This window comes from Antechinus flavipes, chromosome 6 (assembly GCF_016432865.1).
Source record: "Antechinus flavipes isolate AdamAnt ecotype Samford, QLD, Australia chromosome 6, AdamAnt_v2, whole genome shotgun sequence".
NCBI classification, from domain to species: domain Eukaryota; kingdom Metazoa; phylum Chordata; class Mammalia; order Dasyuromorphia; family Dasyuridae; genus Antechinus; species Antechinus flavipes.
Window position 1 is genome coordinate 238,661,479 of NC_067403.1, and position 25,981 is coordinate 238,687,459.

The following is a 25,981-nucleotide window of genomic DNA, read 5'->3' on the forward strand; positions in this document are numbered from 1 at the left end:
TTCTCTTCCTCTCCTACTCATGGGAGGCTGAAGAGTGCTGGAGAAGTGATGAAAATCTGCAGACTAAGTTAACGACAAATTTTTTATCTAATCTAAGCTGGGTCCTCACTGCAGCAAGGCAATACTGTTATTCCCTAATTGATTTTCTATCTCACTGTGCAGAGACTCTTCTAAACTCCTTCTCTCTTCATGTTTCCCATGTTACCTCTTCTCAGCTGAGGACCTTGCCCCACATCATACTGAAAAAATAGAGGTCCCCTTTTTCCCCTTTTCTGCATCTTACAACTCCTTGATGCCATTCTCCATTATCTTCTTTATTCCAATCTCTGATAAAGAGAAAGCTTTTCTTCTCATGAAGATCATTCTTTTTAGATGTATTTTTTGGTAATTTAAAAAATTTTAAACTTAAATACAAAATAAGGAAAGAAAAAAAGATATATTGCTTTATACAAAGCAGACCCTGAGAGAGGATTCAGTATAAAACAATACATTTCCAAGAAAACCTATATAATAAATACTACATATTGTTTTCAAAGCTTTCTGGCTTTTCTTTACTTCCTTATTTTGTTGTTGTTGTTCTCTGCTTTGCACTTTTTACTTTATTTTTTTCTCCATTCCCCTTTGCCCCCACTTTTTAAAGAAGGTTACAATTAAGTATACCTATATCTATAGATAGATAAACATGTATAAAATACACATACATACATGTATACACTCATACACATATATAGTACATGCTTATTTCTATCTGTCACCTGTTTCTCTGATGATGGATAACATCTTTCTTCACAAGCACAAGTCTTTTCATATTTTTTCTGAATCAACCACCTCATCATTTCCTACTCCATAACAATATTCTAAGCCAGTCACATCCTATCTGAGAGACTGTCCTATGAAAGTTTTCCCCCAATTTTCTGCATTCCTTCTCTTATCAGACACATAGGTTTTATTTATACCAAAAATAATTTAAAATAATCAAAATTATCCTTTTTTACTTCCACAATGTTCTTACCTTGTAATCTAGTTTAAGGTTTGGTACTGCTAGATCTACTTCTTTTACATCTCTCTCCCCTCCTCCCCCCAGTTTCAAGCAAATCTCTTGCTCTTCCAAATGAAGTTATTATTTTTTTCTAACTCAGTAAATTTTTTTTAGTAATTTAATTGGAATGACATTGAATAAATAGATCAATTAGGTAAAAATTGTCATTTAAAAATTATACTAGGGCGTGCTGTGGTGAATAGCACTGCCTGGAATCAGGAGAACCTGCCAAGTAAGTCACTTAACCCCAATTGCCTAGCAGAAAAAACTACAAATAAAATTATACTGACTTTATCCATTCATGAACAATAAATATAACTTCAATTATTTAGATATGAGCTTGTTTGCATAAAAGTATCTTATCTTTGTTTTTATATAGTTCTTATCTCTATTTTGACAGGTATACATTCAAGTATTTTATAATGTCTAGGTATTTTAAGTGGTCTAAAACAATATTGAATAATATTGCTGACACATGGCGAAGTTTCTCTATTTTTTCACTATTAATTAAATCAATTTTAACTTTAATTTTGTTTGAGATCATGGTTACTATCCCTGTTTGCTGTTGTTTCTTTTTACATATAAAATACTGCTATTGCCCTGTATGTTATCTTTGTATATATCTCCCATTTTTATAATGTTTCCTGAAAGCAATGTATTATTAAAAAAAATCAGATTTTTAACTTGCTATCCATTCCTATTTTATGGGTAAATTTGTCCCATTCACATTCTAAGCTACAATTATTTGTAGTGTATTTTCTTCTTTCCCATTTTTCCTCACTATTCTTCTCATCTTAAAGTCCCTCCTCACTCATTATCTTTATTTCTATTCATTACCTTGCCCTTCTATTCCTTAATCTACCCAGTTATTTTCTTATTTCTTTCTGAATTTAGAAGACTTTTATACCCTTCTAGATATATATGTTGTTCCTTCTTTAACCCATTTCCAATGAGAGTCAGGTTCCAGCACTACCCGTGCTCTCCCTACTAGCTTGTTCTGTATTAATTTTTCCTTTTATGCCTCATTTGTATGAGATAATTACTCCTTTTTATCTCTCTCTACACAGTTTTATATTTTAGAATCACCCGCAGCATACTCAGTTCAGCCCACGCCATTCTTTTAAATTACCCAAATAATGATGACAATCATAAGAGTACTGCTAAGACTTTTACTATATAAACAATTTGATTTTATTGAGTCCCTTCTAATTAGTCTTTAAGGTAAACCTTATATATTTTCTAGATGTTATATGTCAAAAATTTCCCTCAAGTTAGGGGTTTTGTCAACAAAAACCTAAAATTTTTTGAGTTCAATAGTTTTTTTTTCCTATTCAGTATTTTACTTAACTTTTGGGCATAAGTTGCCCATGGTCATAATTCTAGCTCTTTTGCTCTATGGAATATAGTGTTCTAAGATCTATGGTCCTTCAACATAATAGCTGCTAGGTTTTATGTAATCCTTATGGTAGCTCTGTGACATTTAAATTTTTTTTCTTGCGCTTTCAATATTTTCTTCTCACCCTGGGAGCTTTGAAACTTGATTATGATATTCCTAAGTTTTCCTCCTGGGATCTCTTTCAGGTTGTGATCAGTGGATTTTTTTTTTCTATTTCTATTTTGCTTTCTTGTTCTAGAACTTCAAAACAAGTTTCCTTGGTAATTTCTTATAATATTGTAACTAAATTCCTTTTTATCATAATTTTCAGATAGTCCAATTATTCTTATATTATTTCTCTTTGATATGTTCTCCAGATCAATTGTTTTTCTAATGAAATGTTTCGCTTTCTCTTTTAAAAAATAAGTACTTTTGATTCATAGCAATGCATAGAGAGATCCCACATGTACTATGTACATCTATGTCTTGATAGCATCCCCTCCCTCTTTCTTCCATCAGAATGCCCCCTAATAATACACACACACAACTCTCCCATCTTCAGTTTCTTCCTAGCTATTGATTTCTTCCCTTTTGTTTGTAAACGTGCCCAAGTTTCTTCAAAACAAAATTTCAAAACAAAACAACAGCCCAAAACCTTTTTTGACCCTATTACATCCATAAGCTAAAAAACTATATTTGTCTTTCCTCTCACAGTCAAATTCCCAGGGAAAAAAATTGTCTAGACATTTCCTCTTCACTCACTCACTTTCCTCTTTGTGATTTGACTTCCTTCTTCATCACTCAACTGAAGCTTTTCTATCCAGTTACTCATGATCCAAAATGTTGGCCACACCTTCTTTATGGATACACTCTCCTTTTTGTATTTTCATGCTTTTCTTCCTTCCTTCCTTCCTTCCTTCCTTCCTTCCTTCCTTCCTTCCTTCCTTCCTTCCTTCCTTCCTTCCTTTCTTCCTTCCTTCCTTCCTTCCAGAATCAGGGAACAGTAAACGTGGAGGAGACCTTAGACATTACTTTGCCTTATTCTACAGATGGGGAAACTGAGGCTCAGAGATGACATACTAGCCAAGATCAAAATTGGGATTTGCATAAAAGGTTTCTAATCAAAATCCAATATTCTTCCTAATTATCATAATCTTTGCCCATAAAACCCCCAAAAGATTTGAAATTAAGCAGTGTCCAAGTGATGATGACTAGATGGGATTGACTGCTCCCCCCCAGAAGGTAACTAGGAATCTTTAGGATGGCTTTGATATAATTCACATTTCTTTACACTTTTCCCAGTATGATGGGAGTGCAGGATAGGGAAAGAATAGAGAGCCTGATTCTTTGTTTTTCATAATTCTGGGGGCTTCATTTCATGACTATTTGTCTGGCCTCATCAACCATCCCTGAAAATCATCAACTTTGCAAATTCCCCCTCAATCCCTTCCGTAGATGCAGGTAATCCAATATATGTTAAATCTGATTTTGAGAACTCAAAAGTTTGAATCTTCTTTTGAATCTTCTTTTATTTTATATTATACTATATAGCTTCTTGAAGCTACAGGTGAAAGTTGGGTGACAGATGGATACCAAAGGTGGATGGTCAGCTCTGAAAAAGTCTCCCATATCAGAGATACTAATCCTCCCTGAAGACCCCATAATCCCCACCAAGAAGGGAGAGAAAAATATTTTTCAACTCAACTCATCTCTTTTCAGGGTTTTTTAATTTCCATTTTCCATCAGAAATTTCAGATTTAATTTGGAATCTGAAAACTTGAGTTTGGATTTTGTCTCTGTCACTTACACTGCTTCCTTGGGTTTTGACTTCCTTATTTACAAAATGGTAAAATTAATTGGAACCCTAGTGCACTGAGCCCTAGGCTTGGAGTTAAGAATACTCATCTATCTCAGTTCAAATATGACCTCAGACACTTATTAGCTATGCGATCTAGAACAACTCATTTTAAGCTAATTTTATTATCAATTTATTTCATTTTTACAAGCTTTTTATTTTCAAAATATATGCATAGATAGTTTTCAACATTCAGCCTTGCAAAACCTTGTGTTCCAAATTTTTCTCCCTTCCCCCCACCCTCCTCCCATATCTAGATACAGGTAATCCAATCTATGTTAAACATGTGCAATTCTTCTAAACATATTTCCACATTTATCATGCTGCACAAGAAAAATGAGATCAAAAAGGGAAAAAATATGAGAAAGAAAAAAAGCAAGCAAACAACAACAAAAAGAGTGAAAATACTATATTATGATCCACACTGTCCTCATAGTCCTTTCTCTTGGTGTAGATGGCTCTCTCTATCACAAATACATTGGAACTGGCCTGAATCACCTCAGTTTTAAATAAGCCATTTAACCCAATTTGTCTCAGTTTCCTCATTTACAAAATGAGCTGGAGAAGAAAACAGCAAACTTCAATATCTCCACCAAGAAAACCCCAATCATGAAGACTCAATAATGACGAAGCAATAGCAATCTACAAAATGAAAGTATTGGATTAAATTGGACTAGTTCTAACCCATATCATTTGTAAATCCTAAAGTGTTTTCTGTTATCAGTCTTTGGGAAATTCACTTCTGTGGGATAATCCTTATACACATAGCTCCAGGTAAGTGCTGGTTTCCTACTCTCAAACTTTCGTGAAGCTTTCCCAGACTCCTTCCTTCTACAGATTCTGACTGGTACCTCTAATTCTCACCACCATTTAGCTCAGTATTGTGGGTGGTCTGCTGCTTTCTCATAATCTTTTCAGCACGATTATCAGTCTCTTTAGGCAGTGGAAATGTTTATAGAATTGATATGATATAACAGAAAATATCTGGAGCTATGAACTTGAGGGTCCTAGGCCCAGTTCTAGCTCCAGTTGGCTTTAAGACCTTAGGCTAGCCACTTCTGTCCTCATTTATAAAGTAAGAACATTGATCTAGATGCTCTCTAAGCATCTTTTTGAGATCATTGCATTCTCTGTTCTTCTGCATCTCTGATATTGGATGCTCTTCTCTCTCACATTTCATGTTCTTAGATCTCAGAGAGATGCAATCATTGGTGTAGTGAGTGGAAAGTCAACTTCAAAATCAGAATTTCTGGGTTCAAGCTCTGCTACCTCTGGTACATACTGCTTCTGTGACCCTGGGCAAGTAGTTTAATTTCTAAGTGCCCCCCAGCAATTCTCATAGAATATAAGGAGTGTATTCTGCATTGATAAAGGGATTTTACTCAATTGGGAGTTTCTTGCACCAAGAAAGTCACAAGAAGAAAAGTTCCCAACCTTCAAAGTATTCTAGCTTTAACATTCTGTGTTCTATGGGACTCCCCCCTCAGCTCTTTTCTATCTTCTAGTTGTTCTATGTGTGTGTAACCCATGACTCTGAGGCCATTTGCTTAAGATCCTCTTTATTCATGGAGACTGATTACTCAATGTTCCACTCCTGTACGGGAGGCAGAGCTGTTGAGAGATTGGTAGAGAAGAGAGATCCTACTGTTCTGCCTTCCAGCTTTGAGAGAAGACACCTCGTTGCAGATTCTCTTCAGGTCCCTGAAGGGAGAGAAAGACTCTGGGAAGAAACTGATTTGTAGAGGAATCAGCAATCTCAATCATGTCCTTATCCACAATTTATTACACTAGAAACTTTAGGTCATTTCTCTTTTGGTAGAATCTGAGATTCTCACTCTCTTGGCTGAATTAAGAAAATCTCATTTTCCAGTGGGAGAGTTCATCTCTCTTGTGTATTGTTGGGAATATATTCTCTTATGTCTACTTTCTCTGATGTCTGTTTTGCTATCAACCTGGATAAATGGGCTTATCCATTATTCATTATATGTATTCATTGTGGAAATGGCATTGGGTGGGAAGGGAGGCAAGCCTTGGATATATAAGTTGGGATCGTCCTTCTCCATTAAAATCAGAAGCACGGCTTGAACTTGAAAATTATTTCCTCTAGTCTGATTATATTTAAGGGAGCAGATAGATATAGCCTGATAACCCGTCTCTCAGAGGAGAACAGAGTGGCCCCAGCCTCAGGCTCCTTGTGTTTCTCCTCTGGATTGGAATCAAAATCTCCCTTGGAGATGGGTGGATGGAGGAGACCAGAGATAACTACCCTTGCCTCCTGGGGAGCCTATGTGGATACATGTAATCTACATGGACAACACACACACAACACTGAATTTCTAGTCTTTTGATTTGAATCCTGATTTTTCTTACTTCCTTGAGCCGACACAATACCAGTTTTAAGGAGGCCGACGAATACCAGCCATCATACAGGGCAACAACCTGGATTTTGCTGCTCTGGTTTTTGCTAAGCATATTTTTGTGTCTTAGCTTTCCGTTCTGGAGCTCGGCTTTGTGCTTGTGACTCATGCTTGTCCAGGGTTTGCATCCCAGAAGGGAAAGGTTGGGTGAAATGTCCTTGGTTGGGGCTGGCCCCGATGAGACACTCACCATCTGCATCAACCTGGACCTTGAATTTGAGGTGTCCGTGCTCCGGGTTTGGGTCAGGGATCTCTTCTATGCTGAACCAGGGCATTGGACTCTTTAGGTTCTTGAAAGTCACCATTGGGAAAAAATTCTCTAAAGACAAGACTAGGGGGAGAAAGAAGAGGTGTTCCTCTCAGACGCTTTCTCTTGAAGGAGAAGCACAAAATGTGAATGCTGGAAGCAAATTCTAGCTTGACACCATTAGCTTGCAAACTCCTTAAGGGTGATGACTGTCTTTTGCCACTTTTTGTATCCCTAGAACTTAGCACAGTGCCTAACACATAGTAAGTGCGCAATAAATATTTATCCATTAACTGAACCTTTCCTGAGGAGGAGGAGGAAACCAAGCATCAGAATCATCAATAAGTCAAAGGTCAAACCCAGGTTTAAGAGTTTCAAGTCACTTAATTTCTTGGGAACTTAGTTTCTTCATATTTAAAATGAAAGAGTTGGACTTGATGGACCCTCATGTGCTCTGCAACTCTAAGACCTAGTAACCATAGGAACTTGAAAAGGCCTAGGGTCCTTAGAAACCATGTAGTCCAACTCCTCTGTTTGAGAGGTGCTGGTGAGGATCAGAGAGGGTAACATCCCCATCACACTGGCTGCGGCTTGCACAACTTGGACTATAATCCGATCCCTAATTCTAGGTCCAATCTAGTGCTCCTTTCAGTTACGGAACCTTCCTTCTCCAGAGGAACTAATGAATGGGGAAATAGCTGGAGGAAGCTCTTGGAGTTAACATTACTTTTTTATGTTATAAAAAAAAAGTGCACAACGATTTCACAAGGTCATTATGAGGAAAATGCCTCTTAAATCTTAAATTGCTATAGAAATGTGAGTCATTATCATGAGTGATCATTAGCTAACGCTGAGGCAGTGTGGTGTAGTGCCTAGAGAGCTAGCCTCAGAGGGGAGAAGACAAGTTTCTGGTTGCCCTTCTCACAGGGACTGCTGAGGGACCCTAAGGTCACTTCACACCCGACTGGCCGCAAAGAAAGTGTGGATCAGCACTGCTGGGGAGTTGCTTATTGGGAGCTTCATTCAATAATGAGCATGACCCAGTATGTTTGTATACACACACAACACATATGTGTATAACATAAAGTTTGTATGTTTTGCTTATTGGGAACTCCATTCAATAATGAACATGACCCAGTATGTTTGTTTTTATACACACACACAACATATAAAAACACACACACACATACATACATATATACAACACAAGGTTTGTGTTTGTATATAAGTTGCTTATTGGGAGCTCCATTCAATAATGAGCATGACACAATATGTTTTTATACACACACAAAACACATAGAAACACATGTGTACAACACAAGGTTTGTATATGACAATGTGTATGTGACAATGTGTATATGACACGTGTGTATGTGTATATATGACTTCAAATAAAGGGGAATAGGAAATTTTTCTGGAAGAAAAACCAAAACCCGGGATCATAGAGCCTCCGGATCCTGTCTGGCCCCCCGAGTCTTGTTTTCCTCCCGTCCGTCCGGCAGAAGAGGGAGATCCGGTTGGAGAACTTGGAGGCTTGGAGACTGGAGAAGGACCAGGAAGTCCACCTCTGAGGGGGAAAAGCAGCAACCCCTGTGGAGGGAGAACGGTAAGCCTCAAGATGAAGCGCGAGGCAGGAAAGAACCCGGGGCCACTGCCTGAGCTGGGAGATGGATGTTCAGTGGGGAGGGGGATTGGGGAGGGGAGGAGGCTGGCGAGGAGGGGGAGGCTGGGGAGCGGGGAGGGCTGGCTGGAGGAGGGAAGGGGCTCGGGAGGGGGGAGGAGGCTGGGGAGGGAGGGGGCTCGGGAGGGGGGAGGAGGCTGGGAGGGGAGGGCTGGCTGGCTGGCTGGCTGGAGGAGGGGAGGGGGCAGTGGCTGGGAGGTGGAGCCGCTCTCGGGGCCGGCTGGCTGCTGCCGCTCCCGCCGCCGCCGTCTCCGCTGCCGCCGCTGGCCGCAGGCAGCTGGTGTCTCGGGCTCCGTCGGGCTGCCGGGCAGAGGCAGCAGCAGCAGCCGCCGCGACGCGGAGCGAGTGAGCCAGAGCGGCTGGAGGAGGAGGCGGCCGGGCAGCGCCAGCCCGGGAGAGCGAACCTCGCGACGCTGCGCCCGCGCTCCAGCTTTCGCCGCCGCCCTCTCCAGCCTTCCCCCGCGCCCACCGAGGCCGAGAGCTCCGGCTCCAGCCCCGGCGCCGGCGCGAGCCGCTCCGAGCTCCCGGCAAGTTCGGCGGCGGCCCCGGCTGGCTCGTGGGCCCGTCTCTGGGAAAGTTTCCCCCGCGGCGGAGGCGGCAGCGGCGGCTCGAGCTCGGGCTCCGGCTCCTCCGGCTCCTGCTCCGGATCCTGCTGCGACTGCTACCGCCCGAGGCTCCCGGGGAAGGCAGCGCGCGGCGGCTGAGGTCCGGTCCAGTTCGGGCGCTGCTGGCGGCCCCCGGGGCTGCTCCCCGGACTGCTGCTGGAAGGTAGGGAGATGGAAGGCAGGAGGGCGGGCGGGAGGGCGGCACCGGGCTGCCCCGAGCCTGGGGCCATCCCCACCCACTTCACCGACTGTTCTCGGACACTTCGGGGTGCGCGTTCTGGGCTGGGGCGGGTGGCAAGGTTGGGGAGCCCGGAGTGAGAAGAGGGGTTCTGGGGGGTGGGGTTGACGGAAGGGACTTCCTACGCTCCTCTCCCCTTCAAAGCGCAGCCTGGGCTTTGCCCCGGCCTCCAGGGACAGGCAAGCAAGTTCATCCCAAATTGGATCGCCCGGGACTGTCCCATGTCCCCGCCCCCATTCTCCCACCTCGAGGTCTTTGCCGCGAACCGAGGTCGAGATTCGGACAGCCTTGCGGGGGACAGGTGCGCTGAGAGGGGGTAGGAGGGGAGCTGAGGGGGACGCGGAGGAGCGGAGTGGAAGGGCAGGTGCATTTTTCGGGGTTCGGTGGCCACGGCCCCAGCTGGGAAGGGAACACACGTTGGGTGGGTGGGGGGCAAGCATAGGTACTCATGGCAGAGAGGAACTGAGGATCTCTGACAGGAGGGAGAATGTGTGCAGGGGAAGGAGTCAGGGCAGCCCTCGTACAGTGGAAGGTGCCCATCTTAGCTAGGGCGGGGGGGGGGGGCGTTTAAGTGATAGGAGCTCCAACTTTATTGGAGGTCTGGGAAATAAACCCGAGGAGGAGAAGATAGAAAACCTCCCTTTGGCCATCTGAGCTGGGCAGAATTTATTTGGGGTTGAAGGCAGGAGATTGAGACTCCTGCAGAGTGGGGGGTGGGGTGGGGAGGGGGTCGTCGGAGCTGTGAGTGACTGTTATTGACAGAGGAGGAAGCCCTGAACAAGGTTCCTTTTTTAGGAAGGGGCAAGAGGAGGTAGGAAAGGTTCCAGATCTTCTCTTGGGGACCGTCCCTGAATTTGGGGTAGGAAAACCCCACGGTCAAACCTCTGGCTTGCGAGCCTTTATCAGTCCCTGGCCTCCCCACGCGGGGGGGGGGGGAGAACTCCCGCGGATCTCCTGTAAGCTCCCCGAGATCCTAGGATCCTCTGAAAATCAGGCAGACTCCGAGAGGCCGGGCTCCGGGCTGATGAGCTCGGCGGCGCCCTCTCTGCCAGAGCCCGGGGAAAAGTAGAGGAGGAGAGGAAGGAAGGGGACGGATTGGGACTTGGACGAGATTTTCCCCTTAATGCCAGCGGCTCGTAGATCTCCGTCCTCTGGAAGCGTTTCCAGCTCGCCAGAAGGTTATTCAAGAGAAGGCTGGTGGGGGGCGGGGGAAGGGGGGAGATGAGCGCGCGAGAAAATCGTAGTGATCATTAAACCCCCTCTGAAACCACCACTTGCTTTGTGGGCTGGGAGATGCTGAATGAACCTCGCAGGGTTTCTTCGGGTTGGATCTGCCCCCCCCCCCAATCTCCCGGACCCAGCAATCAAAGTCCCAGGCGCCAGACGTCCTTCCTGGGTCTGCTCAGTCTTTTGTCAGTGGGGTGTCTTGGGGAATGCTCCCCCCCCCACCGCTTCCCCTTGGCCCCTTTGGGTTAAGTGGCCAGTGGAGTCCTCTAGGGCTTGGGGGGAGGGGCTGAGAAGGGTGGGGATTTCCTTTTCTGGTTCAGTCCTCTGATAACGGAGGGCCCGTTTTCTGTTGATTCAGGGCTTACCCGAATGCCCGGCACACAGTAAGTCCTTTAAAAAAGGCTTATTGTCCGACTGCGTGTCTGCTCGGGGTCCTCCATCCCGTGCACTTCGTGGGGGAGGAGTACGGACAGGTTAAGGAGAGTTTGGTGGTGGCTAACCCCAGCAACTCGAAACACATGGGATTGTTCACATAAACTTTTCCCTTTAGAATCATCTACCCAATTGGAAACATTTTACTAGTCCCAATGAGCTCCTAAATCACATATCTTGTCATCTTTGTCATTTAAAGGACTGTTTAACATTTAAAAAGATTATTTTCCCTGGATTCTCCAATTTCTCTCACTTCCCAAACCCCTGTTCTTTGCCAGAGAACAGGTCCAAGGCAGCATGATGTTCCTGCTTCCAGAGAGATGTTTTCTGCTTTCTCTTTTCTGGAGATGTATCCAGATCCTCTTCCTCTGCCCTTAGAACGCTCTTCAGAAAGGGAGGAAATGTGAAACAGTCCCTAAAAGATGGTTAATATTCCTGCTCTTGGTTGCAGCCAGCTTCATGTTTTCCTTGGATGCCACCAAAATACTCTACAACAAAAGTTACTATAAAAAAGATTATTTTGAAGAGAGGAGGAGGAGGAAGGAGGGAGAGAAAGGGGGAGAGAGAGGGAAGGAGAGGAGAGGAAAGAGAGACAGAGACAGAGGAGGGGGAGATATTTTTTTTTATACTTAAGACATTCCACTGTACCAGAAAAATAATGTGGTTTTCACAGAGTTTTTCTTGTTTCTTCTCTTCAGTGAAGAAGGGGAAGCAGTATTCTAGAAGGGTGGTGGGCTGAAAGGCTGCGGCTAGAGAGCTGTGAGAAAGGTGATTGCAATTAGCTGTTGCCTTAAACTTCTAGACGGAAAAAGGGCCTTGGAGATCACTGGGTCAAACCTCCACATTTTGCAGATGAGGAAACTGGGTCCCACAGAGGGAGAAGTAGCCTGGGGAAGTCACCCGGCTTTCTTCTCCCTCCGATTTTGGCTTCCAAGGAAGATTGGTAAAAGTGGAGGAGAAGGGGAGGCTCCCACGAGAGGTTTCTGCTGTCTGTGTTTGAACTCTGGAGCATGATTGAGTAGCAGGGAATATAAGGGCTGGAAGGTCCTTCGAGATCAGCTATGATAACTTCTTTAATGTGGTTCTCGGGCTCGTTCAGATTATAGTCATCTATATTTGTGTCTTGGGATTAGAGGACCATAGATTTCAGGCTGGAAGTGACCTTGGACATGGTCTAGTACAGTCCGTCAGCTGATTTAGAAAATAGACTCGGGGTCACAAAGAACTGGACTCCGATTCTGCTCCACACACTTATTAGTTAGGTGACCCTGGGCAACTCCATTATTCTCCAGAGGGCTTCCCTATGTCTTTTCCCTAAGTGCCTAGCTCAGTGTTCTGACCCCAAAAGGGGCTTAAATGAATCATTTTTCATTCTTTGTCCTTTATCTCCAGGGCTTAGTACATAGTAGATATTTTAATACTTGTTAATTGATTGAAGGAAGGAAAGAATTGAGCCCAACTCTTTCTTTTGAAAATGAAGAAACTAAAGTTTAGTGAAAAAAGCTTTTATATAGCACAGGTCAAAAGACTCGGGTTTGAAGCTAGGTGCTGCTCCTTACATGTGTCTGTCTGTTTTGTTAAATATTTCCCCATTTTCCTTTTGGAAATTTCCTTTGGGCCTTTTCTCCCCCTCCCTGGGTCTCATTTTCCTTCTCTCTAAAATAAGGGGGCTTGACAAAGCAAACACTAACGTTCCTTCCAGATCTACTTCTAATGTCATGATACTTGAAATCAAACAAGATGGGAACTGAGCCAGGGATAGATCCTTTTCCTTGACTCCATAGCCAAAGTTCTTTCTAGTACATTTCCTTCCAGGCAAACCCCAAGAGGATCCTGGGAAATTTCAACTCTCCTCCCATTCTTTCCCAGCTTTTCTCCAAGTCCAGCTTTCCTTCCTGATTAAAATGACTGTTTTTTTTTTTTTTTTTTTTTTTAATATTCTTTACCTGATGTGAAGTTAAGATGGCAATGGATGATTGAAAAACCCTGGTTAATTTGCAGAACCTGAGGTTAATCTGGAGAGGGAGAAGGGAGGCAGCTCATTAGTTTCTGGAAGATCAGCTCTCAAGAGGAATGGAGACTTACATAAGAGAGAAGAAGAGAGAGTAGGGAAGAGAGAATGGGGCTTGAGAGAAGGGGAAAGAGGAAGAGGAGAAGGAGACAGAACAGAGGAAAAGAGTCAAAAGAGAATAGGAGAAAAGGAGTGATGAGGGAAGAGAAATGAAAGCAGGAGAGAAAAGAGAAAAGAGATTTTACTTGTAAGTTTTCTAGTTTCTATAGTCTCAGAATTGGAGGGATCATACATATAGAGCTGTAAAGGATCTCAAGAGCCTAAAGTCCAGTGTCTCTGTCTCTCTCTCTTTCTCTCTCATATATTCTCTTTCTCTTATAAATTCTCTCTCTCTTATATATATTTTCTCTCTGTGTGTGTCTCTGTCTCTCTTTCAGAGTTGAGAAAATAGATGCTTACAGAGTAAAAATGACTTGGCTAAGGTCACACACACAGAAACTATCAAGACAGGATTTGAATTAAGGTCCTCTGTTTTTATAGCCAGAGGACTATATTCAAATATAATATAATTTTATTCAAATAAAAATGAATCCCTGAGGGCCATATATTGACTTAGAAATCTACAAATAATCATTATATATATTGCATTTCAATTTATTTTGTTAAGTATTTCCCAATTATAATTTAATTTGGTTCAGCACTCTAGGGTCAGGAGTTTGATATCTTTGCTCTGTACTATCTCTCACCTTAGGGTGAGAGGCAATGGAAACAATGCTGGATACTGAGATGAGAAATCAAGGTCAAAGTCTCAGTTTCTGAGTCTAAGCCTCAGTTTCCCCATTTGTACAACATATATAATAATAGTAGCCCTACTTACTCCAGGAAATAGATGGTGGTGGAGGATCTATACTTTTTAAACACATGACCCACATTACTCCCATGCACCAGAACCAGATTAAAATGTAATGAGGAAATATTTAACAAAATAAATAAAATACAATAAAACATAGATCATGTTACACTTTAAAACTAAGTAGAGTTGAGATCTTTATATATTGGTTTAGTGGTCCCATTTCTATAGGAGTTTGACACCACTGCTCTAAATGTTAAACAATGTTAATAGCAATGATGTTCTAGCTGTCCTGTCTTCTATATCCACTAAAATGTTTCTCCTAGACTATATAAGCACCCGAAGGGGTGGATTGTTTCATTCATTTATGTCTTTGTATTTGTACCATTAATACAGAGATTGATACATACAATACCCTTAGCAAATGTTTATCTATTGATTGATCTCTCCCATCCCTCCTTGTATCAGAATTCTTTTTTATAAAGCTTTTTGTTTTTAACATATATTCAAAAAGAAGTTTTCACAATTGACCCTTGCAAAACCTTGTTCCAATTTTTCTCCCTCCCCCCTCCTCTAGATGGCAAGTAATCCAATATATGTTAAACATGTGGAATTCTTCTATACAATTCCACAAATATCATACTGCACAAGAAAAGTCAGATCAAAGGAAAGAAAATGAGAAAGAAAACAAATGCAAGCAAATAACACCAAAAAATAAAAATATTATATTGTGATCCAACCTCAGTTCCCACAGTCCTCTCTGGGTGTAGATGGCTCTCTCTATTTCAAGTCTTTTGGAACCGGTTTGAATCACTTCATTGTAGAAAAGAGCCACATCCATCAGGATTAATCATCATATAATCTTGCTGTTGCTGTGTACAATGATCTCCTGGTTTTGCTCACTTCACTCAGCATCAGTTCCTGTAAGTCTTCCCAGGCCTTTCTGAAATCCTCCTGCTGGTCGTTTCTTACAGAACAATAATATTCTACAACATTCATATCCCATAACTTATTCAGCCATTCTCCAATTGATGGGCACTCAGTTCCAGTTTCTTGCCACTACAAAGAGGGCTGCCATAAACATTTTTGCACATGTAGGTCCTTTCCCCTTTTTATGACCTCTTTGGGAGACAGGCTCATTAGAGACCTTGCGTCAGAATTCTTACTGCCATTCCTTGGGGTGGGAGCCTCAGATGGGACTTGGAGCAAGAGGGAGCAAATCCCCGTAACATGGAAATTTCTCCCCTCCTTTAGTCTGTGGCTAATAGCTGGGACCAGTCACCATTTCTCAGACAGCTTCATTGGTCTCTGTGCTTGCAACTGTCTCCTTTCTCTCTCCCCAACTTTAGCCCCCGTGGAAGAAGGCAGCTTAGATGACTGAGATTTCCATTTTCCTAGCAACCCTCATCCTAAGGAACTGTGTTTCCAGAGCCATTTGGACTATGGTGACTCAAGAAAGTAGCACTGGTTCGTCCTCAGCTGGGATGTTCCAGATAAACTGCATAGGATTTGACAAATCCTTGCAGGATTTGAACTCAGATGGAGTCTAGCTCTCTCTCCACTCTTAGTGCTATGATGCACGCGAGTTCTCAGAAAAATCCCATATACATGTTGTAGCAAGGATGGATGGCAGATAGCCAATGAGTGATTTACTAATACCCAGGATATATGCAAGACCATGTGTGTGACAGGAGGCACAGAGGATGCTGGGTTCCAAAGGATGTCCCCGTACATATGGAAATAATAATATGTATACAGTATATACTATGTGCTAAACTCTATACCAAATACTTTATAATTGTTATCTCATTTGATCCTCATAATAACTCTGGGGGGCAGGTGCTATTATTATTCTCATTTTACAGATAAGGAAATGGAGGCAGATAGAGATTAATTGACTTTCCCAGAGTCATACAGCTAGAAAGTACGTCAGGATATCTTTGAACTCGTGTTTTCTTGATTCTAGGCCCAGTGTTCTATCTAGGGAACCACCAGCTGCCTCTCAGGAGATCATAGATGTATGGAAATCTAAGTATGCGTTCTGCCACAGAGACCAGGGTAACCTACCCTAAAGAATGAGTAGACATGTGTAAATGTCTAGCTTTAGAGGAAGTTAGGTTGTACAATGGATACAGCACTGGGCCCGGAGGCAGGAAGACCTGAGTTCCAATATCATTTGTTTGTGAGATCCTAGGCAAAGTTACTTAACCTGTTTCAGTTTTCTTAATTGTAAAATGGGAATAATAACAGCACTTACCTCCTATCGTTGTTACAGGGATAAAATTAGATAATATTTGAAGAGCACTTTATATAACTGCACGCTATTGTAATTGTTATTATATGTGTATATATGCCACATGCTCTACAAACAAAATATTCCATAGGATTTGAGTTTCCTTTGCATCCTCAGAAAATTGAGTAAAAATAAATCATAAGTGTTAATCATAGGCTTAGAGCAAGAAAGGACTTGAATCCAGAGCTTCTGTCTCCAAATTCAGAATTCTAATCCTGACATGATGAAATCACAGACGTGAACCTCTCCTCGGCCACCCACCCCCAGCCCTTTCCTGCTGTCTTCATGTCATCTTAGTAATCTGCCAGGTCATAAAATCCCTGAGAGCAGAGGGTATGGTCTTTGATTGGGGCACCTAGAACACCGGGGATTGGTCAGTGTCCTTGGTCAGGGCACCTAGAACACTTTAATCAGGGCACCTAGAACACCGGGGTTGGTCAGTGTCCTTGGTCAGAGCACCTAGAACACTTTGGTCAGGGTACCTAGAACACCAGGGAGTGGTCAGTGTCCTTGGTCAGGGCACCTAGAACACGGGGGATTGGTCAGCATCCTCGCTCAGGGCATCTAGAACACTTTGGTCAGGGCACCTAGGACACGGGGGATTGGTCAGCATCCTCGCTCAGGGCATCTAGAACACTTTGGTCAGGGCACCTAGAACACTGGGGATTGGTCGGCGTCCTTGGTCAGGGCACCTAGAACACCGAGGATTGGTCAGTAAGCAGCTCTTGAATGTTAAGAGAATGGATTGCCTTCTTTTGGGGGAGACGAGAGAGATGAATCCCCTTTCCCTTTGTTTTTCCTCCCCCTCCCCTCGGGCCTCCTCGCAGGATTCCTGCCGAGTTAAAATATTATGACTCTCCTTCTGGTAGCCCCTCCGCTCGTGGCAGGGAGCCTAATTTGACGTCATTGACAAAGAGCCCTCATTTCTGGCACTTGGTGGATGACATTTCATCAACCAGTGTAGGCCCTTTCCTTCCCCCTCTTATTTTCCCAAACCATAGTGCAAAGACCATATGTGCAGATAATGAGTTTAAGCTGATAAACAACTCACAGATTTGCCCAAATAAAGACCTTTCTTCCTAGAAGCCACAGGCAACTTGAAAAGTATTTGTCTGGTTCCCCTGGCGATGGCGCTCCCTCCGGCCCCACTTTTGGGTCCTTTCCCCAGCCTGTTAGGGAGTGAAACTTACCTGCTGTGGGACTGGGCCAGTCCCTGTCTCTCCCAGCTTATTTCCTCCTCTTTAAAGCGATGGACTTCAAAGAGATGCTCTCTCAAGTTTCTTCCGGCCTTACACTATCATTTCTAAGTAATGCAATCACAGACTTAGAATGCAAAAGCCCTCTGATCCATCCCTTTCTTTTCTCGGGTGAGGAATGAAGACCTAGAGCGGTTCAGGGAGTGACCCGTGATCACACAGAAAACAGGATCTGAACTCAGGGCTTCCAGCTCCGGATCCAAAAACGCTTCCCACTCTACTACACTGCCTGTAACCCTGAAGTAGATTCAGTAAGATTTTGAAGATACTGTAGCCTGAGAGCCATGGGCAGCCCGGAGGGCCCCCTAGCCACAGCAAGGACCTTTCTGCCCCCAGAGATCCCCTCTCTATACGAGTTCAGTTTGAAGCTGGAGTCAGGGGAGTTGGGGCTATTAAACTCCATCTCTCTTGCTTATAACAAAGCTCTCTAAGTTTCATAATTAATCAACAAACATTTTGCAAATGCCCCTCGGGTGCCAGCCACTGACTTCACAGGGCTACTTTCCACTGGCGAAAATGTAAAAAGGGACATTCAGAGTAGATCCAGTGTCAGCCGGCACTTCACTTGTTGATTTAGAGCTCTTTGGTTTTACGGGTGGGGACACTGAGGCAAAGGGAAGCCATCGATCCTTGCCACAGGAAGTTCTGACCCAAGTGGGATTCTTCCGATTTAACTACCTCACTGCCCCTCCACATCGCTGGGGTTTCACAAGCACGGGGACCTGTCCTAACACAGTGACACTTGCTTCTCCATCTTGGAGAGCTCCATGGAGGGACTCGATGGTTACAATCCCAGAGTCATTCAACACACTATTAGAGCATCATCCTTCCCATTTTATGAGTGAGGAAACTGAGACTTAATCATGAGGTCCCATAATTAGTAAGTGTCAGGGCTGGGGTGATTCACACACGATCCAGTTGACTCCCAGCAAATTACCCCTGAGATTTACTACTGAATGTCTCCTGTTTTTTTTTTTTTTTTTTTTGTTCCTCCTCTTCTAACATCCCAGTTTTTCCAAGTCTCTTGTTGACTCCTTAGCCGTGTTAAGAAGGGGGTCTGTTTTCTCTTTTCACTCTTCAGGACAGGGGAGGACATTCCATCTCTCCATTCAGGGCTGGTTGCCAGGAAAGGGTCATCTCCCAAGGAACCACTAGTTTATTGAAGTTGACTGCTAAGAGAAATCTTCCCAGATCTAGAATCCCATGTGCCGGTCCCCCCTCTCCCACACCTCCTCCCGCCTTCTTTCCCAAGTCTCTAGCTCTGCATCAGCATTCTGGCTGGGTTTCCAAGTGGGAGAAGGAACTTCAGGCCCCTAATGCTTTCAGAATGAGGGGCGGGGATGGATGTTAGGAGGGACATAGTTTTAGGCACTCATGCTGAAAGCTCTAGGAAGTGGAGCCAAAACGAAATTGTTTGGGAAGTGCCGTTCATTCTGACTTTTTGGTATCCTCTCGCTCCCCAACCCAGCACTACACATGTTGAAAATTACAAGTCTGAATTCTCCTTTAGTAAGGGAATTCCGAAATAGGAAAAGCCTGTCGTTGGCCGGAGCTTTTTGCCCAACGTGGCAGAATAAAGAACGCTGGATCTGGAGTTGGGGAGAACTTAATTTGAAGCCGATGACTGACACTAGCTGTGTAACTGTAGGCAAGCTCCTCAACCTCTCTGTCTAGAAGATGGAGGGAATCATACCTGAAATACATGAGCCAGAGAGTTAGAGAGGGTCAGCTGACCAAAGAGCCTTTCCCAAGCCTCCGGGATCCAAGACGATAATGTTTATGAAAGCATTGTGTAAACATTTGTTATTACTATAAAAATATAAATTTGAGGGTGGAGCTAGAGAGCCCAGGTTTCATTGCTATCAGGAATTCCCCATAAAGATGATCAGCACAAGTCTAAGAAACTTTCAGTCTTGGAAAATTTCCTGACGGTAAAAAGGTTCAGACACCTGGTCAGGTGCTCCCAGTCATCATGGGATGAAGGCAGGATCTGATCCCAGACCCCAGGAATTGACCTCGGAGGTGAGCCCTCAATCTGTGACACTGTGCTTCCTTTCAAAAATATTGTTATTAATATGGCGTCATTCTAATGTTCTCAGGCTGAGCATATAGTTACCTGTGATTTGGCTCCTGGTACACTTTACAGTCAGTTTAAATGCTCTTAGCCCTTGAATTCAGTTCTGTTGGATTTAGACATGAATTATCTACACCCTCACTTCTCAGATCTTTAAAAGTAGCTCTTTATTGATATCACTTGTTTTTATGTTGCTTATATTTCTTTATACATCCTCTTCTCTTCCAGAGAGCTATCCCTTATAAGAAATGAGAAAGAGAGAGAGAGAGAGAGAGAGAGAGAGAGAGAGAGAGAGAGAGAGAGAGAGAGAGAGAGAAATGGGGAGAGAAAGGGGAGAGAGAGAGAGAGAGAGAGAGAGAGAAGAAAGAAGAGAGAAAAGAACAAAGAGGAAGAGAAAGAAAAACAAGAAGAATAAGAAAAGAGAAAAAGAAAATTCAGCTAAACCAATTAAGAAATTAAAAAAAGAAATCCAATAATATGTGGAATATTCCACACCTCTCCCCTGAAAAGGAGGTTTAGGAGGCATCTCCCTCATATCCTTTCTTTGGGTCCAAGTTTCATCTTGACAATTTTGCACCAATGTCTCACTCAATTTTCAGAGTCTTTAGAATTGGAAAGCACCAAAGAGTCTTTGCTGACCCCTCATTTTCTAGAGGAGGAACCTGACGGTCAGGGAAACCAGGCACTTAATTAGTTGGAACACTTACCCTACAACCAAAGGTATTTGGAGAGTCAGCGTGGTCCAACTAAGATGAATATTGGGTTTGGAGTCTCGACACAGGTTCAAATCATGGCTGAGACATTCACTGCCTGTGTGATCTTGGGCAAGTCCTTTCCATTTTCCCAGCTTTGGTTTCCTTCCTTCTAGCTCTGAATCTATGATTGTAGTAGCTGAGGTTTCCCCAGGTGGGACTCCCCAGGGAATCAAGTACCTCTGCTTGGCACGGGAACAATGGAAATGTGGTTCTGAAAAGTCCCTCTCCCACCTGCTGGATGACTCCATCTAGCATGTAACTGCCTGGGTTCCCCTTTTCCAAGTTGCCCTTGGGTTATGGTTCTATAATAAGCCCTTGCGGTTTCCATTTGAAATGAGAAGAATTTAGAACCTTGGGTCCCAGAATCCTAATTGTCTAATTACTCCTTGTGGTTGGCAGGGGAGGGGCCCTCCTTGTATCCCTGGTCCCTCCCTTGTCTCCCTCTTTTTTCTCCCCTCCTAGACTCCAGGTTGATAAGGGGAGGGCCTACTGGCAAACACTCTCTGGCCAACTGGCTAAGGTGGCCCGCCTGATGGAGCAAATTCCCACCTCCTGGTTTCTGACATTAATCTTCAGTCCTCCCGTGGCACCAGACGGAGACGTCAGCCATGCTGAAAATGCATTATTGAGCTGCTGTGACCACAGTTCTTGAGGCTGCTTGTAGGGGGAGGCTCTAACATCAAAACAGAGACTAAGCAAATGTTTGTCAAAATAAATCCCAGAAGGCTCAGAAGAGAGGAGCTTCCTGAAAGGGAAGAAGTTGGGACTGAGGGGAAAGCCGGGCCGAGTGGGCCATAGGGAGGGCTACACCGCTGACCCCGCTCTGGGGCAGAGAGAGCAGGGGAGCAGAGCTTATTGTCTTCCTCCCTGAGGCTGGGATGAAGGAAGCATAACCCTTCCAGGTTGGGATGCATTTATCTCAACCCTACCCAGTTCTGTGTGATGGACCCATCCTTCCGGCTATGAAGTCACCCATTATTTGTTCCTTGTTGGATTGAAAACAGCAGAATTATAACACTCCCCTGGGAAATTGAGGGATGAAGTCTCCAGGCATAATTGTGCCCAAGCCAGAAAGGGGAAGAGAGAGAAAGACGGGGGGGGGGGGAGAGAGAGAGAGAGAATGAGAGAGAGAGAGAGAGAGAGAAAATAAATCAGAGAAAATGAGAGACAGAGAGACAGAATGAGAGATACAGAGACAGAGAATGAGAGAGAGAAAGAATGAGAGACAAGAGACTGAGAAAATGAGACAGAGAGAGTGAATCAGAGAGAATGAGAGACAGAAAGAGACAAAGAGAATGAGAGAGAGAGAGAGAGAATATGAGAGAATGAGAAAGAGAATTTGAAAATCTTTGGCTGTCCCTTGGGGATGTTTGGCCAGGCACATCCAAGCTCTGATCCAGACAGGCTGATGAGAATAATAACAGCTGAGGTTGCTAGAGCGCTCGCAAGTTGATAGTGTTTTATAGACATTATCTCATTTGAGATTTCCTACCGCCTGGTGAATTAAGTACTGTAGATGTCACCCCCATTTTGTACAGGTGAAGAAAACCCGGACTCAGAGAGGTTTCCCTGATTTTAGGGTTAACAAGGGACTTGCTCTTCCTAATCTTCCTGCCCCCTAACAAGCGAGCTCAAACAGCTTATATGACGTGGATCAGAGGTGGGATTTTGCAGCATCCCAGTTCTGAGTGGGAAGGGATCTCATCACCTGTTCTGTTGAAAACAGCAGAACTGTTACCTTCTCCTGGGAAATTGAGGGATGCAGAATTGTGCCCAAACCAGAGAGGAGGGAAAAGAGAAAGAGGGGAGGAGAGAGGGAGGGGGAGACAGCCTTATTGAGTCCCTAGAGTTTGGACCCCATCAGCTCCACAAGGGATCTCTTGGCCTCTGCTTAAGGACCTTGGTAGGGAGGAATCTATTAGATCCAGAGCAATCTGGTATCTAGGGCTTCCCTTTGTCTTTATGTCCTTAGGGCCTGGTAGACAGTAGGCACTTAATAAATGCTTGTGGACTGACTAGACTGACTGCAACTCATGATCCTGAGGACGCCCATTCCAAGTGGGACAGCTCCAGTGGTTAGGAAGAGCGGGTGGATTGCTATTTGTCCTTCCTTCTCAGAGAGCCCCATGACATCAGGGAGGTGATCCATGACGTGCCGGAGAATTGGATTTAAGTGAGGGGGGGCTTGATTTGGTGGGAATGGACTCTGCAATTTCCACCCGTTGTTATGGCTTCTGCCTTCTGGCCAACCCTTTCTCCTCTTCCCAGAGGAAGCTCTTCAGGTCCTGAGACAGCAGTCATGGCCATGCTCTCTCCCCCTTTCTCCAGCCAAGGCTCCCCAGTTCCTTCAGCTGACCTCCCTGGGATGTGGGTTCTCAAGGCCCTCCTGCAGTTCTGGATGGGCTCACCTAACCCATGACACCCAGAATGCACCCGGTGCTTTGGACGTGGTCTGCCCAGGGCCCGGAGGGGACGCTGCTTGCCTCCTGGACTCTGGGCTTCTGCAGAGGCAGCCCGAGGTTGCATGAGCTTTTCCACGGCCGCATCCCGCTGCTGCCTCTGTCTGGGGATGGGCCCAGCCGCCCAGATCTCCTTCCTCCATGGTCGCGTTCCTCCTGGAGGCTTCTCTTTGGAGATGGGCCCCGGTCAGCCCTGCTTCCTTCCCCTTCTGGCTAGCTTTCTTTTTGTCCACATCAGTGCATGTAGACATGCATTGTCTTCTGCCCTTGGAATTAATCTCCTTAAGGGTTTTTGTTGTTTAGTCACATCCAAAGAAATCGGGAAGGGATGGGGAGGGCCACAAACACTGGGGGAGAAGGCCCTGGATGGCACGGACTGCCCAAACAGGGCTGGATCCAGAGGGAAAGGCAGTGATTAGCAATCTCAAGTTCTGCTTGTCCTCTTCCTTCCCAGCACTCTGAGGCTTGTTCCTGCGAGAAGCCGAGGGACATCTGTTGGGGTCTGCTCGTGACTGATGGTTCAAATAAATCTCACAAGCCGGAGAAGAAGCTCTCTCTGAGGCTTCTGCTCCTTAAAAGAGCAAGCATTAATTTTGGGGTGGAAACTAGCTCCTGGAAGGGGCAGCGGCCTACCTTGAGCGAACTTAACACAGCTTAAACTCGATAGAGCTAGCATTTATGTGATACCTGCTGTATGCCAGATGCTGTGCTAAGCAGGTACAAATATGGACTCATTTGATCCTTATGACAACCCTAGGAGGTGGGTGCTATTGTCATTTTACAGCTGAAGAAACTGAGGCAAACAGTGTAAACTATTCACAGAGTAAGTGTCTGAGGCTGGATTTGAACTCTCCACTGCACCATCCATAGGGGCTTTCTAGGGCTCCTCCCTGGGCCCTCTTCTCTCCCTTCTGTCTCGCTCGGTGATCTCCTCAGCCTGCCGTGGGTTCTCTCCCTGCATGATTCCCAGTTCCGTCTCTTCTCCTTCCCTTTCAAGCTTAGGGAGCAGTGCTTTCTTCCGACTTTGATCCGTTTTTTCCAAGTGACTTGAGGGTATATTTGTTAATTAGATGATCTCAGGATCCATTTTTTCCCCAAGTGACTTGGGGGTATATTTGTTAATTAGGTGATCTCTTAATGAACTATCTCCAGAGCCATAATTAGCATAGAGTGAATGATGATGTGCCCTAGTCAGTGAACAAGCATTTATTAGGGCTTCCTGTGTGCCAGTCTAGGGGGCATCATGGTGATCAGAGCGTGGAACCTGGAGTTAGAAAAACTCATCTTCCTGAGTTCCAATCAGCCTCAGAGACTAACTGTGTTATCCTGAGCAAGTCACTTAACCCCACTTGCCTCAGTTTCCACATCTGTAAAATGAGCCGGAGAAAGAAATGGCCAGCCACCTTAAGCTCACCCTGGCAGCTGAGTGAAGGTCCGGCTGCCATCGTCCCAAGGTGCAGGATTCTGTGACATCTGTCCCTCCCTCGTGCCTCGTGCTCCTCTGCCAGACCGCCAGTGTGCCCCCACCCTGGCCATCCCACCAGGGTCCCCCCACCACGGTGCCCTTCTCCCGGGTCTGCCCAGATCCTGTCTCTGCTCTTCTTTTGTCCCAGGTGAAAATGTCACCATTTATTTCTTTCCAATGTCAAGTCCCTTCTTGTCACCTGGGATTGGGGGAATAAAGCAGGAGCCTTTTAGCTTTTACTAGCCATTCCTCCTCCTCCTTTGCTAATGAGAAACCAGCAGAACTCCCAAAGCAGGATGGCAGGGCTTCCTCAACTGCAGACCACAGATGTGGCAGCCGGGGAGATGTCTGCCCTCTTCTTCCTCCAAGAAAAAGCCTGAAAGCTCAGAACTAGAAGGGACTTTAGAGCTCAGTGAACTAAATGCCTCAGTTTTACTGGTGAGAAAAGGAAGCCCAGAGAGGGCCGTCGTCTTGCGCTCCAAGGGAGTGGCGCGGTAGCTGGCTCTCAACTGTGGGCTCATCTTGTACCTGTTGCCTAGAGCCCTGGTTCTCAAACTTTCCTTCTTGGTATCTTTTTATGCTATTTAAAATGATTCAGGATCTGGCCAAAGAGTTTTTGTTTCTGTGACCTATTGATAGATATTTGCCATATTAGGAATAAGAATTAATTTTAAATTTGTTCAGGAAAGGTTTGAGAGACCCCCCAGGACTCTCTGGACCACACTTTAAGAACCATTGGCCTCTAGGACTCTGGGAGGGAAATTGCTAACGTGGAGGAGTGATTCAGGAACTGAAACCGTGTTAGCCAGAAGGAACTAGGCGGCTTGTTTTTTGCTTCCTTATGATTGTTTTTGGGAGTTTTCCATGAAGTGTCAGCAACTCCTTAAAAACGGTAAGATATTTTAAAACCTTTTGTTTTTGTGTATCTTTTTCCTCCCTCTTACTATAGAGAGATTGGGGCCTGTGATGCTTTTAAATAAGATCCCCTTCTCCCTGCTGGGTCCCAAGCCTAGAAAGCAGGAGGCCGCTTGGGACCCCGATCATGCTCCGAGAGCTCTCCCCAGAGATCTCCTCTCTTCAGGCAGAGATTCATTCAGGGAGGTCACAAGAGGCTCCTTTCTTTCCCTACGGATGCCTTCTCAGGGTCTAGGACTCCTTCCCAGGAGGACTTGCATCCCGGCAGCGGGGACAGCCGTGGCCCTGTCTTGGGGCCCCTGGGAAAAAAAGATTTTCCTGGAGTTAGTCTCAGAAAAGGAAGGCAGCAACTCCCAGGGATGGGCTTCAGTTTTCTTTTCCTTTCTCAGGCTTTGCCCTGTCTTTATTCTTTTTCCTTTTAATAATAACAGAGGAGATGTCATTAAAGAAAACAAAACAAAACCTCTTAACAATTGGAACAGTCTAAAAGTGGAACGACCTGCCTTGAGATGTGGTAACAATAACAATGGCTAACTTGATTTCATTTTTTATGGCTTGCTTAGGATTTTAGTCAGTGAGGTGATGCAGAGGATAATTTGAGCCTGGAATCAGGAAGTCTCATCCTCCTGAGTTCAAATCCTGCCTCAGACACTTACTGCCTGTGTGGCCCTGGACAAATCACTTAACCCTGTTTACCTCAGTTTCCCCATCTGGTAAATGATCTGGAAAAGGAAATGGCAGACTACCGCAATATTTGTCAAGAAAGCCCCAGATAGGGTCATGAAGA

At 44.6% G+C, this 25,981-nt stretch overlaps 1 protein-coding gene across 1 annotated transcript in view; it reads left to right on the forward strand.

Moving 5' to 3' along the window:
* The first annotated feature begins 8,877 nt into the window (after positions 1-8,877).
* Positions 8,878-25,981, forward strand: part of TSPAN18 (tetraspanin 18) — a 231,159-nt gene continuing 214,055 nt past the window's right edge. The window contains exon 1 of the mRNA XM_051966195.1: positions 8,878-9,382. The gene's annotated coding sequence lies outside the window, so the exon portion shown is untranslated. The remainder of the gene's footprint in view (positions 9,383-25,981) is intronic.